A 13,703-nucleotide genomic window follows, 5' to 3' on the forward strand; every position below is an offset into this window, starting at 1 on the left:
TGCCTTTTTCTGATTCCTTCATTCAGACGCTCACAGAATGAAGGCCACCTCTACTCTCTTTCACAATCCAAATACCTCTCTGCACTTTTCCTGCTCACACAAACCAACCGGCATGCTGTGAAAAGCCTAGGTGCATTGTGGGAATGTTTTCGAAGGCTGCAGCAGCCACAATACCCAAACGTCCTCATCACGGCAAGCGCTGCCGCCCTTAATGATGTTCTCTACAGAAAAAAAATGTGTTATGTTGACATGAAAATGCAATACCTAGCCACCTCTGCAAAGAGATGTTCAGATATAGCATAATAACTACATTATTAGTGGTTTATTATAGTTATAGTGTGTATATAACTAATAATTAAGATTTTATTGTTAATACTTTTATTATGCTATTATTTATTTATTTATTTGCTTTGTTGACATTTAAATACTATCATAGGTTCTTCAAGATCTTTTTCATAAAAAAACAACAGTTGCAACCAAACATCAGTATGACAGACTAAAAGGTAAAAAGAATATTTTTTTAGATAGCAAAAATTGTATAAAATAAAAAATATGTAAATATACAAAAATAGAACATTTAAATGTATATAGAATAATACAAATTACCAATATAAAATCATATTTTAAAATAGATTAATATATATATATATATATATATATATGTATATATATATATATATATATATATATATATATAAATGTAATACACACAATTAACAATCTTATATATCATATTTCTAGCAGTAGCAATAATTATAATACTGTTGCAACAAAACTGTATTAAATAGACCAACAAATAAAAATAGAATTTTTTTTAAATAAAAATACAAATCTAATATCTAATACCAATTTATTATCTCGTATTTCTAATAAGAATTATTTTTTTGTTGTGACAAAACATCGAAGGGGATATATGATATGATTTCAAGTTTTCCTTTGTAGTGTTACAAGCTGCTTGTGCATAATATCCATAAATTCACAAAGATTAAAGTCTCAATCCCAAAGAGATATTCTTTATAAAAGTTAAGACTTGTCCACCCTCCTAAAATGCCTCATTTAAACATACCCCCACACGTCTATGTCACTGTGTAGGAAGATTTGCATAACAGCGCCCAACAGTGTTTAAGGGGAAGTCGTGGCCTAATGGTTAGAGGGTTGGACTCCCAATCGAAGGGTTGTGAGTTCTAGTCTCGGGCCGGCAGGAATTGTGGGTGGGGGGAGTGCATGAACAGCTCTCTCTCCACCTTCAATACCACGACTTAGGTGCCCTTGAGCAAGGCATCGAACCCCCAACTGCTCCCCGGGCGCCGCAGCATGGCTGCCCACTGCTCAGGGTGTGTGCTCACAGTGTGTGTGTGTGTGTGTGTGTGTTCACTGCTCTGTGTGTGTGCATTTCGGATGGGTTAAATGCAGAGCACAAATTCTGAGTATGGGTCACCATACTTGGCTGAATGTCACTTCACTTCACTTCAAATGTTCACGCAAAGAAAGAAGCCGTAACTTTTATTCTCGCTGTTATATTGCTTACTGCAATGTTGTAGGGATGCTGTGAGATTCCAAATATGTTCAAGGGTGTAACATTTCCATCACACGCTTGAGGTAGTCAGCTAATCACAACGCACTGGATAGCTCTCAGAAAGGCAACAATAATGAAGAGTATGTGGAAAGCCTTAAACTGCGTGAACACTGGCTTACCCCTAATACACAAAATAAAGTTATTCTAAGTAATGTCATATGAGTCCTTTAATATTAAACAGTCCAATAATTAAAAATAAAAGATTGAGCGCCTGAGAAATAAATTTAAATAAACCAAACAAGTAAAGCTATCAACATGTTTTAATCAACTGACTTTATGTATGTGCATAATTCAGTTGCATTTATAATATAATGAGCCAAGTGATCTTTTAATCCCTGCATTAATGCTAGAAGAGGCTGACAGCAGAATAGCTAATCTCATTTGGAAACTGACCTATCAGAATGAATATTTAAATTAAGTTACATAATTTGCATCTATGAAGGGAGACTAATGATATGCATCACCTTCCAAAAATGATCAGAAGTGACTTTTAAAACTTGCTTTCAAGCATATTCCTGGCCAACAAACCAGGTGACCAAAGTCTAAAGTGAAAAAAATTGAAGGATCTCAACGCAAAAAACAAAACAAAACTGAACAATAATGTTGAACAATATATTTGACTAAGTGGAGAGAGAAATGGTACTGATTTTTTCCATCCGTTTACTATAATAAGTGTGAAAGATTATGCTGTGTTAATAATTATCTAAACTATTTTTAGATATCACGGAGAGATTATCTGTGCACAAGATCATAATTATCAGAAAAAGCAATTATGCTTGGCAGAAGCGATATTAAAGGGTTAGTTCACCCCAAAATTAAATCATCCTCATGTTGTTCCAAACTTGTAAAACTTTTTAGCTAAACCCATAGAAACAAAAAGAAAACGAATGAGGATTGCAAACATCAAGCTGCAATACATAAAAGTAGCTCATATGATACTTAGGTGTAAGAAACAAGCCATTTGTCACTGAAAATCTGTTTTTGCATTGCATCTTGCTTTAACTGATTTATTATTGTTTATAAAGGCCATCTGTCTGTTAAAGTCGGGGTGTGCATGTTTGACGGATGCCAGCAAAAAGATTGACACAAACTTTCAGTTATACAACACCGCAAATGATTACTACATTAATAAATCAGTCAATATGCATTCATCTGTCTGTTTCAACATGTTTCTCTCCAGTAACTCCAGTAGCAGTCAGCAGCTAGTGAACTTTTCCACTGTCCACCACTCCTATGAATTTTAAATAAACTTATTTGAATATTTGTAATATTAATAGCTGCATGCCATGAGCTCAGTGATGCTGAGCCAGAGACCGGTGAAAAAGACAGAATCCAGTCACTCCATGAAGACGAGAGAGAATGAGAGACTCACCCCCTCCATCCCATTCAATGTCAGAGGTGGTCAAAGGGTCAACATGGCCTTTCCGAACCATGCCGGCACACATTACACAATGAATGAGGCCATCCAGCATCATCTGTGTGTGTGTTAGTGCTGTGCAGGCATGTGGTTTGCATAGAAATGGGCCATCACACAAAGGCTTCAAGCGTGGCAAAACATTTTCAGCGCGGTTAACCAATTACTAAAGAATAAAAACGTAGTGCGACATTCAGTCCTGCGAGAGCAAAGTGAAATAAATCACACACTCTGCTTCCACATCACAGGAATGGGTTCACTGAACTACAAAAAATACAGACTAAATGACTCACTAAATGAAAATATGTGGCCTAGAACATGTTGCTCTTAGTAATATGCGGCCTAGAATATGTAGCCAGTAACGCACTTTTATAAAAATGAGCTGCAACATAACGTCAGTACACACACACACGTGGAAAAATTGCATTACACACATTTAGTTGACGAGCAATATACATACAAAGACACACACACACACTTTTAAATTTTTCACAAAAAAATACTAAGCAATTCTTTTTTTAAGATAACATGACAGTTAAATATGGAGTAATGGCCACTAAAAATTTAGCTTTGCATTAACATGAATAAGTTACATTTTAAAATATACTGGAATAAAAAAAGGTTACTTTAAATGATAATGATATTTTAAATAGTCAGTGTGAAAAAAAAAAAAAAAAACTTAATAAAGAAATGCTTTTATAGTAAAAGAAAAAAAATACTGAAAAAATTAAATTACTGAAAAATAAAATAAAATAAAAATATTATAAATATTATATTATAATATGATTATTAGGCTTAACTGTGGTAAAATAACTAATGAAATCTCTTGTGGCCTATTGCTTTATAGTCTCTTATGTTCAGATAAAATATTTATTTGAGCAAAACTGTTTTTGCTTTTGCTAAAGCACTAGATTTATTGTGGGTACTTTGATTGCTGCACTTCTGGCTGTTTGGATTGTGTTTCCAGGCCTCTGAGGTCTCGAGTGAATCAAAAACCCAGAAGTGATTTGTGAAGATGCTTTTCTGGTCTCTTTGCTTCACGTAGTGCCAAACAAAACCCCTGCTATGGTGAAAATCACAGAAACACGCAGACTTTCATGCCTTATTTCATCGGTTCTGACCCGTTTCACATCTTTCTTAGAAAACCCCGTCTCATTTGCACTGCTGTGTACACACACAAACCTCAGGACACACCAACACACATATATCCGAGTCTAAAAGACAGAGAGCTAGGTAATATGAGCTTCTAAAGCAGAGCATTAAATATGCACTAGACAGCTCAGAGAATGGAGAGAACTACTCCTGAATAAATAACCAAACAAACAACAGACTATCAGCCAATCTACAAATCAGCGCTGTCACAGAGAGAGTGGAGATAATAATATACACGCACACACCACAGGCGTGTGTATTTATGGGTCCCAACTGTCCTCTCCTCTTTCTTTCACACACACACACACACACACACAATGCTTTGAGAGCTCTTTTTATCACTCTTACAATCACACGGACCAGACCAGGGCTGGTTTCTGCGCTAGTTCCTCACCATAATATGACTATCTACATAGTCAGCTGCCTTCTAAAGAGGAAGAATAACAAAAACACAACCTCATTAACTCAGGAGACTGATTTAAAATCAATAGCTACTGTTTAGCGTTGAATAAATTCAATTCAACTTGTTTTGTATAGAATTTCTGCAATACGAATCATTCCAAAGCAGCTTACTACAGAATCCTGCCCAACAGGACACTTTTCACTGAATTCATTGCAATGCATTTTGGGACTGACTAAACTACTAAACATGTAGTACTCTATGCCAAAGTTTGTGGACGGTAAGATTTTTTCAATCGTTTTTAAAAATAAGTCTGCATTAATTTAAGAAAAAATTTGTAACAACAGCATTTATATATATATATATATATATATATATATATATATATATATATATATATATATATATATATATAATTTAGACTAACTGTTGTCGATTTGAATATTTTTTTAAATGTAATTTATTCCTGTGATACAAAGCTACATTTTCAGCATCATTACTCCCATCTTCAGTGTCACATATTACTTCATATTATTTTATTATTATGTTAAACACTGTTATACAGCTCGCTATTTTTGTGGGAACAGAGATCTTTCCCAAGATTTTTGGATGAATAAATGTTACTTGTAATTTATTTGAAATAATATATATTTTTATTTTGTTCAATAAATGTATTTTACGGTCATAACATGCCTTTGCTGAATAAAATTAAAAAATCCTTACTTCTATAAAAAAAAAAAAAAAAACAATCTTTGATCTGACCTCCAACATTTGAATAGCAGTTCATGCAAACAATATCTATAATTTGAGATGTCTATTCTGTAAAAAGGATGTAAGCAAGCCTATTTTCCCTAAAAATAGGTAGGCAACTAGTACCTATGCTTCTCCACAAAATGACATATTAAGCAGAAAGTCCAGGCTTCTCTTTTCCATGCAATGGATGTGCATAATAACGGCAGCTGCCAAAAAGGTAGCTTAAAGTCTGTTTGAACCGTAAATTGCTGCCGACTTTATTTCATTGTAGTGACATATTTCCAGCTGAAACTGAATACTGAATAGAGGGTGTGGTTTTATTTTTGCACTTCTCCTTTCTGTCGCTCACTCATAGCAACCGTTCAAGGGGCGTTTAAGGATTTTCTGCAGATTTCTGTGGATTAACTTGCACAGATTAATTGTTCACATCAAGACATGCAATGCGCACTAATAAAGTAAATAAAGCCCATTTTAATTAATGCAGACTTTAATAATTGTCTATACTACTTCTGAAGCATTGTGTCATGAAATTACTAGAATCTAGGCCTAGTGAAAATCCTTCTCATTGTTGTTGATTTCAAGGGGAAAATCATATCTGAATATAATGAGATGAGGTTGAGTAAATGATAATCATTTTGGTCTGAACTACTATTTTTAATTGCATTCCGAAAAATTCCAGAGATTTTACCCCATAATCAGCACATTAAAAAAATTCAACAGTGCTGTGCAGGCTTAGTTGTTTTGTTGTAGTCATTCAACAAGTATAGTATTTCACACTTGCATTTGTTCAAAATAACAGCTACTGCAGTTCATTTATTAACAACATGAGCCATTATCTGCACAGCAACAAAGTGTCAAAATCAGGGGAAAAAAGCCTCTTATCTGGGTCAGAACCAAAGCGTGCAGCAGTGAACTAGCAGTCGATCAATCATTGGCCTGTGTGCTGAGCAGTTTGATTGATTGGGAAACAGATTTTCCCCTGCATGTTTCTGGCTCTGGGCCTCGTGCTGGGCCTCTGGTGCTGGAGTAGGCTTTCCAAACCATTACCCTGACCCGATCAATGACTGACCCACGCTTACTGCTGACCTGACGGGCCGCTGAAGCAGAAGAACCCAGAAGAACATGTGCTTTGCTCCAGGAGTAAATATGAATACTTTAAGCAGGCCGGCTCGTTTCCATCAGAGCTACAAAGCATGCTAAACCTCCCCGGCTCAGAGACTGCTCTTCATAGCCCAGAAGAATTAAAAGAGTTAGTTTTTTTTAGTAGAATATTCAGTCTCAAGTAACAACAATATTTTAGAAATATATAGATATAGATTAAGATATATACAGTGATCTAATGACAGAACGATAGGGCAAAACAACAATAGAACACCAGAATGATAAAACAATAGATAAACAGAATGACAGATACAGAGATGGATGGATGGATGGATGAATGGACGGATATATCCTCTCCTCAGCAAGCTGCACATTTTGTCAACAAACCTCCAGACTCCAGGCTTCAGTAGGAGCAACAAAACGAGTGATCTTGCCTTATCAAAGACTAATAAACTGTGTGTTTGTGGAAGTGGGCGTTCAGAATCTCATGAAGTGATGATTTCACAGCATCTGAAAGCTCAAAGGTTTCACTTTAAAGTGTCTGTTAAAAGGCATTCGGTGTTCTTTCCAGAAGCCACGGTCAGAGTTGATCCTCCCTCAACATGAAGCCCAAAAGCTCTCTCTCTCTAGAGCAAAGCTAGCCGAGTGCTCTTCTTCTGTTTTTAAAGCTTTGTGTACATGGTGTAAACACCAAGATCACAGAGATGGAGCCGTGACACTTCTGAGCGCCGGCGCCGAGGGGAGGGTTTGTTTGCGCTCTTCAAATGTGTAATTAAGCAGCATTAAAACACACTCACTTTTCAAACCGTGTGTCCTTGATGACTTTTGAGAGAGCAGAGGGAAAATGAGAGACAGAGACAAACAGAGGGAGCAGAGAGACAGAGAGAGAGAGAGACAGATAAACAGAGGTCACACAGCCACTGCAAACTTTTGAAAGTGACAACAGCATATATATCTAAAGGAGGAAATCCCCAGAGTTATTGTGCTGTGAACAACACAACACAACACTATATTAAAGAAATACAAATAAAAATAATAAAAGAAAAGAAAAGATTTGATAAAAGATCTTATTATAAAATGTTATAGAAAATATAAAAATAAATCCACAAACATTGCATTGTGTTCTGGTTGTGTGAATACACTTCTGAAAGTGTACTGAAAGTTCTCATTTATTTGTGCTTGCTGTAGTTGTAGGTATTTAGGGTCATAGTTGTTGTTATTATTAAATATAGCCAAAAATATAACCATTTAAAATCATTTGTCTTCACTGAAAAAGACAAATATATATATATATATATATATATATATATATATATATATATATATATATATATATATATATATATATATATATATATATATATATTTGTAATTCAATAAATTAAACTTAATTTAATTATTTTAACTAAAACACTGTTTGTTTGTTTGTTTATTTTCATATTTTTATCTCACCTTTGTTGCTTGACAACAAAATATAAATTGAAATCCTCAAATGACTAAAATGACAACAAGAAAACAAACTCAAATAACATTAAACTAAAGTTAAATCATTTATATAAACAACTACTAAAAAGACAAACTTACATAACACAAAAATCTATTTAAAATTCTAAGATATTGTAACTGTATAATAATAATAACAATAACCATAACAATAATGACGACGATGATGATAATAGTAATAATTTGCAGATGTAAAGAATTTAATTAAATCGGTGGGTGAGAAGGTATAAGTTCTTGCAAGTGACCACCCACACTGAGAACAGAGATGGAGAAAGAAACACACAGACTGCACGTCTTTTTTGGCCTCGTTCTAGAGAGAGAGGCAGGAGTCTAAATTACTACCGTCTGTCACACAGTTCTCCTCACTCCTGTCCAGAAACTGCTTTATAAAGGCAGACGCTCTCAAACAAACACATACACACTCAAACACAGACCTCAGCACTATTCACAAGGGTCTGGTACAGCAGCTGATGCACAATTATTAACAGATGACATCTGTGATTTCATGTACTGGCTGGGAATGAAGGTGGACCAGGCAGCAAAAAACAAATCTAGCTTTAGTTACGAACTTCGGCAAAGGTCAAACTAATATAATACTGCAATTACAGACAGATTTCTCAGAGGACGCGTGAGTTATCAGAAAACAAAACAGAAGGTGATTTGTCCTGTGAAAAACACACAATTAAAAATCACAAAGTACATCTGTGAAATACCAATTTTCTTCTTCAAATTCAGGAGAACCAAAAAAAAAATTGTGCTGTCCAGATCTCCTCTGTTCTCTTCTGAAATGTGGCAGCCGGCATCAGAAAACCATCATCTACACAAATCTGCATCCTCAACACACAGCCCCCATCTGCTAGCGCTTGTTTTGGGTCATTTCGAGGGATATTTGAGAGGGGAAGAGGGTTCTTCTCTCCGGGAAAAGCACGGAGGATCATCTCAGTGGAACGGAGATTGGACCGCACTGTCTGAAAGATGTAAACAAACTTCAACTAGATGAGAGGGATCTTCCAGATGTCCAAAACCTAAGCTGTCTGCTGTACGTGATGGTATCAGTGTGTGAGTGTGTGTAGGGGTGTTTCTGTCCCCGATGACTAGCATGTGTGTGCTTGTTTATGGCTGTTTTAATAGAGCTCTGCTGTGTTTGGCTATGCCTGATTGTGTGTTGTATAGAGCGGTAGGTGTGTGTTTATGTAGTGCTGAAAGTGCTTTTCAATGGCCTTTTGTCTGTGTATATATAGAGCTGCAAGTGCATGCATGCTTTGTGTGTTTATGTCTGTGTCAATCTGTTTAAAGTGTATATACAGATGTAGATTTGAGTCTGTACCTACATAGCTGTTTTAAATAAAAAATAAATGGCATCCTAAACAAATTCATATTTTTATCCATCAAGGGTGCATAAAACTGTCTATGTGTTTGTGTGTGTGTGTGTGTGTGTGTGCAAATCACAATTTCCACATTGATAAAAATAAGGAATGCTTCTTGAGCAAATCAGCATATTAGAATGATTTCTGAAGGATAATGTGACACCAAATTGCTACCAAAATTTGCTAACAAATTGCAAACAATTGGTAGCAAACAAGCAAAATATTCACATGGCTTTTTCCAAATTTCTGAATTCAATAAACAGTAAATGTTTTTCTGTCATATGTGTGGATGGCTATATATATATATTTATATATATATATATATATATATATATATATATATATATATATATATATATTAGGGGTGTAACGGTTCACAAAATTCACGGTTCGGTTCGATACGATACACTGATGTCACGGTTCGGTTCGGTTCGATACGTTTTAGATACAGCAAAATGTAAAAACATCTCAACTTTTCAGAATGCCGCAAGCGCACCGCGGGTCATGTGACAAGAACCAACCAATCAGCTTCATCCTTTCCCGTAACAACGTTGAGAGCTCAGCCAAGATGAAGGAACAGCTGATCATAGTTGTATATGGATTGCAATTTTGAAATAAATTCGCAAGCGATTTTTAGAGCTGCAAATCCATTTATCCTTCGCTGAAATTTCCGCGTCTCATGGAGAGAGCACGTCATTGTTGCTTAGCAAAGACAGACGCCTCATGAGCGCTTCTGCCCGAGCGCTTTGGAAAGGAGGAGAAAGACGCGCTTAGCGTTTTCCACGCGTTTTTAGGCACGATATGTGAACGGCCCCTAAGGCGCTCGCTCACTCAGCACGCGCTGAAGGCTCGTTGCAAAATATCTAATGCATTTAACAGACCAGAAATATAAGATCCTAAAATAACCAACAGGTCTGGTGTTTGGGTTGGATTCCCTGTAAGTTATAGTGTGTAAATGCTGCAGGGATAGTTTGCTGCGTGCATGTTTCTCCTTTTTTTCGTCTTTTCCCAGATAGTACTGACGCATATATCCCAGATATTCCCGCTGGTTTTTTTTTTTTTTTTTTGTAATCCCGCTGGTGTACCCTGTCATGTTGCAGATGCGACATACCGTTGTTTTTTTAACCAACCCCTTCTTTTGCCATCACCATTATAGCTTAAAGGGAATCCAAAGTGCACCCAAACACCAGACCTGTTGGTTATTGGAGGATCTTCTCATTTCTAGTCTGTTAAACGCATTGGCTATTTTGCAACGAGCCTTCAGCGTGTACTGAGTGAGCGAGCGCCTGCTGAGTAGCCTAACATAAACATATAAGATGGTGTTTTTTTCTTCTTCGGGAGTGTCAGGGGCGTTGCCTGTTACGTTGTTTGGGTTATTGGGCTACCTTGTTGAACGCATATCATTATATTTCTTTCTCTCTCTTTTTTTTTTTTTTCAAATATAATTAATTACTCCAACGAACCGTTCGGTATACATAATGCGTACCGCGTACCGAACCGAAAGCGTCGTACCGAACGGTTCAATACGAATACGCGTATCGTTACACCCCTAATATATATATATATATATATATATATATTTTTTTTTTTTTATCCAAAAGCCTTAACACTTGCATACAGCTATATGGATAGAAAAGCAGCTTAAGTCTATTCTGTATAAGTTTTCATATTTTTCTACTCCAATTGTGCATATCTGATTGTGTGTATACAGAGTGAGTGTTTTTATAGAGCTCTGTGAATGTCTTTGTATATCAAGTTATACGTGACTGTAAATGTGTGTGTTTGTATAAAGCTGTCCTCTTCTCTCCAGGTGTGCGTCAGTTCAGACAGCTCTTGTGGTGAGTGTATCTCTGTTCAATTCCACAGCCTGTGAGGGGTCATCCAGCCTCTCACCCCTCTGTCAGAGCACTCGAGACACAGACTGGCAGAATATACAGCCAAATATGCACCCCAGAACATTCACGGCTCGATCCGGCACAGCCTTTTTTTTTTTTTTTTTTTTTTTTTTGCAGAATCCGAGCTGAGCTGAGAGCAGTGGCTAATGGGGGGAGGTTATTTTATTAATATGCTGATTTTACTCTTGGTGACAGCCATCATCTCTCTCCCTGAGGGTGTGATCTAATCTGACTCTCACACAGATATGCGGACATACTGTATACACACAGTGATTATTCAGACTCCCTCTGAGCAGGGTCAAAATAACAAACCCAGCTGTGCGTTAGACAGACTGAACGAGGGAAAGTGGGTGACAGAGAGAAAGAGACACTGGCTGTGTTCTAAAAAGCAAAATAGCATACTAGACTATATTTTGATTCATTTATTATTTAATCAGACTGCCAAAATATTAATAATTTACTTCTAATAATCAGCTGGACACCGCTAACTAAATTACACAAGGTCCTAATGAGGTTATTTGACAAGCATAATGAGGTCATGTCTCAACTAACATACTATTGTTTGCTTTATATCAAGAAAACAGTAGGTAGCATACAGTGTATATTGTGCAGTATGCAGTAAGTAGTATGCAACAATCCCTTCCAAGACGTAAAGCTGCTCAGACTTCCTTTGAGACACATTTATAATAGCTCAGACACCTTCATTAACCCAAAAGACCAATTACTCTAATCAACCTCTAATCACCCTCTCTAGGTCCAAATCGACCAATGAAAGCAGAGGGGGGTGTGGAGGTTTGGATCCAGACGGCCATCAACAAAAACAGACTACTGAACATTAAAGGAATACTTATTACCCCAGGTTGCCTGTGCTGGTAAAAACAAATCTAGGGAATTTATGGAAACTTTATAAGAATGCAATGTGTGTGTGTGTGTGTGTGTGTGTGTGCATGTTCAGACTGCATTATATTACCCCATCAAAAACCTTTATGGGAACTCGCAGATCAAAGAGTCAGTAATTAGTGGTGACTTGCTGTGTGCGAAATCGTTAATCCGCTAACACACTGGCTTTTAAAAACCGCGGCCACATCTAGCTGACAGACTTTGTACCAGATGCTAGCACCGAGCAAAACCTCAACCATCTTTAATCTTCAAAGTTTATGACAACTTCATCACCTCTTAAGGCCAGGACACACCAAGCCGACTTCAAAGAACTAGCGGCGACGAAAGCCGACAGTGTTGTCGCCTCACGTCGGCAGCATCGGACCAAGAAGCTGCGCTCGAACACACCGCACAGAATACATCCAATGAAGGTGGGGACGAGTGAAGGACCAGGCCTGGATTTATTTTGTGTTTTGATTTTGTTTGTGCATGGCAGTCATCTGTGAGGGTCTGCCCCGCTGTTTTGTGTTTATTTTGATTATTAAAGTAATTGTGGTTGTCTGCCGGTTCTTCCCGATGATTATGAAGTTTGTACTGCGTTACAAAACCTAAACAAAGTGGTGCTTGCTTACCATTAGTAACATTGATAACTTTAAGCAGCTCACGTTGTTATGAAAATATTCACATATTATATCCAAGCATGTTTTAACCATAATTATTATACAAAATAAATAAATAAATGTTGGGGTCAAAACTGCTCACATTGCACTTGGGTTTTGGACACTGTGTAAAATTAAATTCAAGTTCGTAAAGGCCAACTTTTGAGGAATTTCTGACATTTAAAAACAGGTCTTGGACTACATGGACATTATGACCATCTCTCAGTTGATAAGAAGACCTTGCCTGAGGATGCCAATGAACTCAACAAGGCCGCCACCTGTGCATGTGTGTATTTATGTGTAGAGGCACCTGTGGTCCTCAGAGTTGGCCCACCCAGACTAAGTGCTGTATCTGTTCATTGATCGAGACAGATGGCTGTCAATCAATCTTATCATCTCTCAACACATGTGGTCCTGAGGGAGCCAATATGGCATTGGCCTTGAGTGAAGGCCAAATCGACCAATCGTAGACCTTGAGAGAACAATATGACCATTTGTGTGTTGGTGTGCACATGAAAATAGACTAAATACAGACAGATAAAAAATAGAAACTGTGTTTAAAGGTCTGATTTGCCCACCAGAAAAGTAAAACCAATATATCAAATTAAAATATAGTATTTATAATAGTGGTTTTATTTCAAAGGACAAATTCAAAAAATGATCCCATTTGACTACATATTTGCCTCTAACACCACATTCTGCTCTCTCTCTCGATGTGTGCACATTGCTATATTAATCCAGAATAAGTCAACTCAAACTCAAAATCTAAATCTGCTGCATGGAAATCTTCTCAAATAATCACAAATCTGTGTATCTCATAACTGAATCTCCAAGAAGTTAATTTGTCAAAGCTCTTGCAGAAACTTTTTGATCTAAAGCTCAGGAATAAAGACCAGCTTAGTCACTGGGTCACCAGCTAATTTTGGGCTTTGGAAGCTGTTTCTGACACTGGTCTAATAGATTAACCAGCAAGAAGCCTTTTATCAAACTTTGATTAAAAAACA

General features: G+C 36.7%; 1 protein-coding gene across 1 annotated transcript in view; it reads right to left on the minus strand.

The window, feature by feature from the left end:
* ephb1 (EPH receptor B1) overlaps positions 1-13,703 on the minus strand; it is a 224,723-nt gene that overhangs the window by 117,494 nt on the left and 93,526 nt on the right. The gene's annotated exons all lie outside the window — the stretch shown is intronic.

Source organism: Carassius auratus, chromosome 27 (genome assembly GCF_003368295.1).
Source record: "Carassius auratus strain Wakin chromosome 27, ASM336829v1, whole genome shotgun sequence".
Lineage (NCBI taxonomy): Eukaryota > Metazoa > Chordata > Actinopteri > Cypriniformes > Cyprinidae > Carassius > Carassius auratus.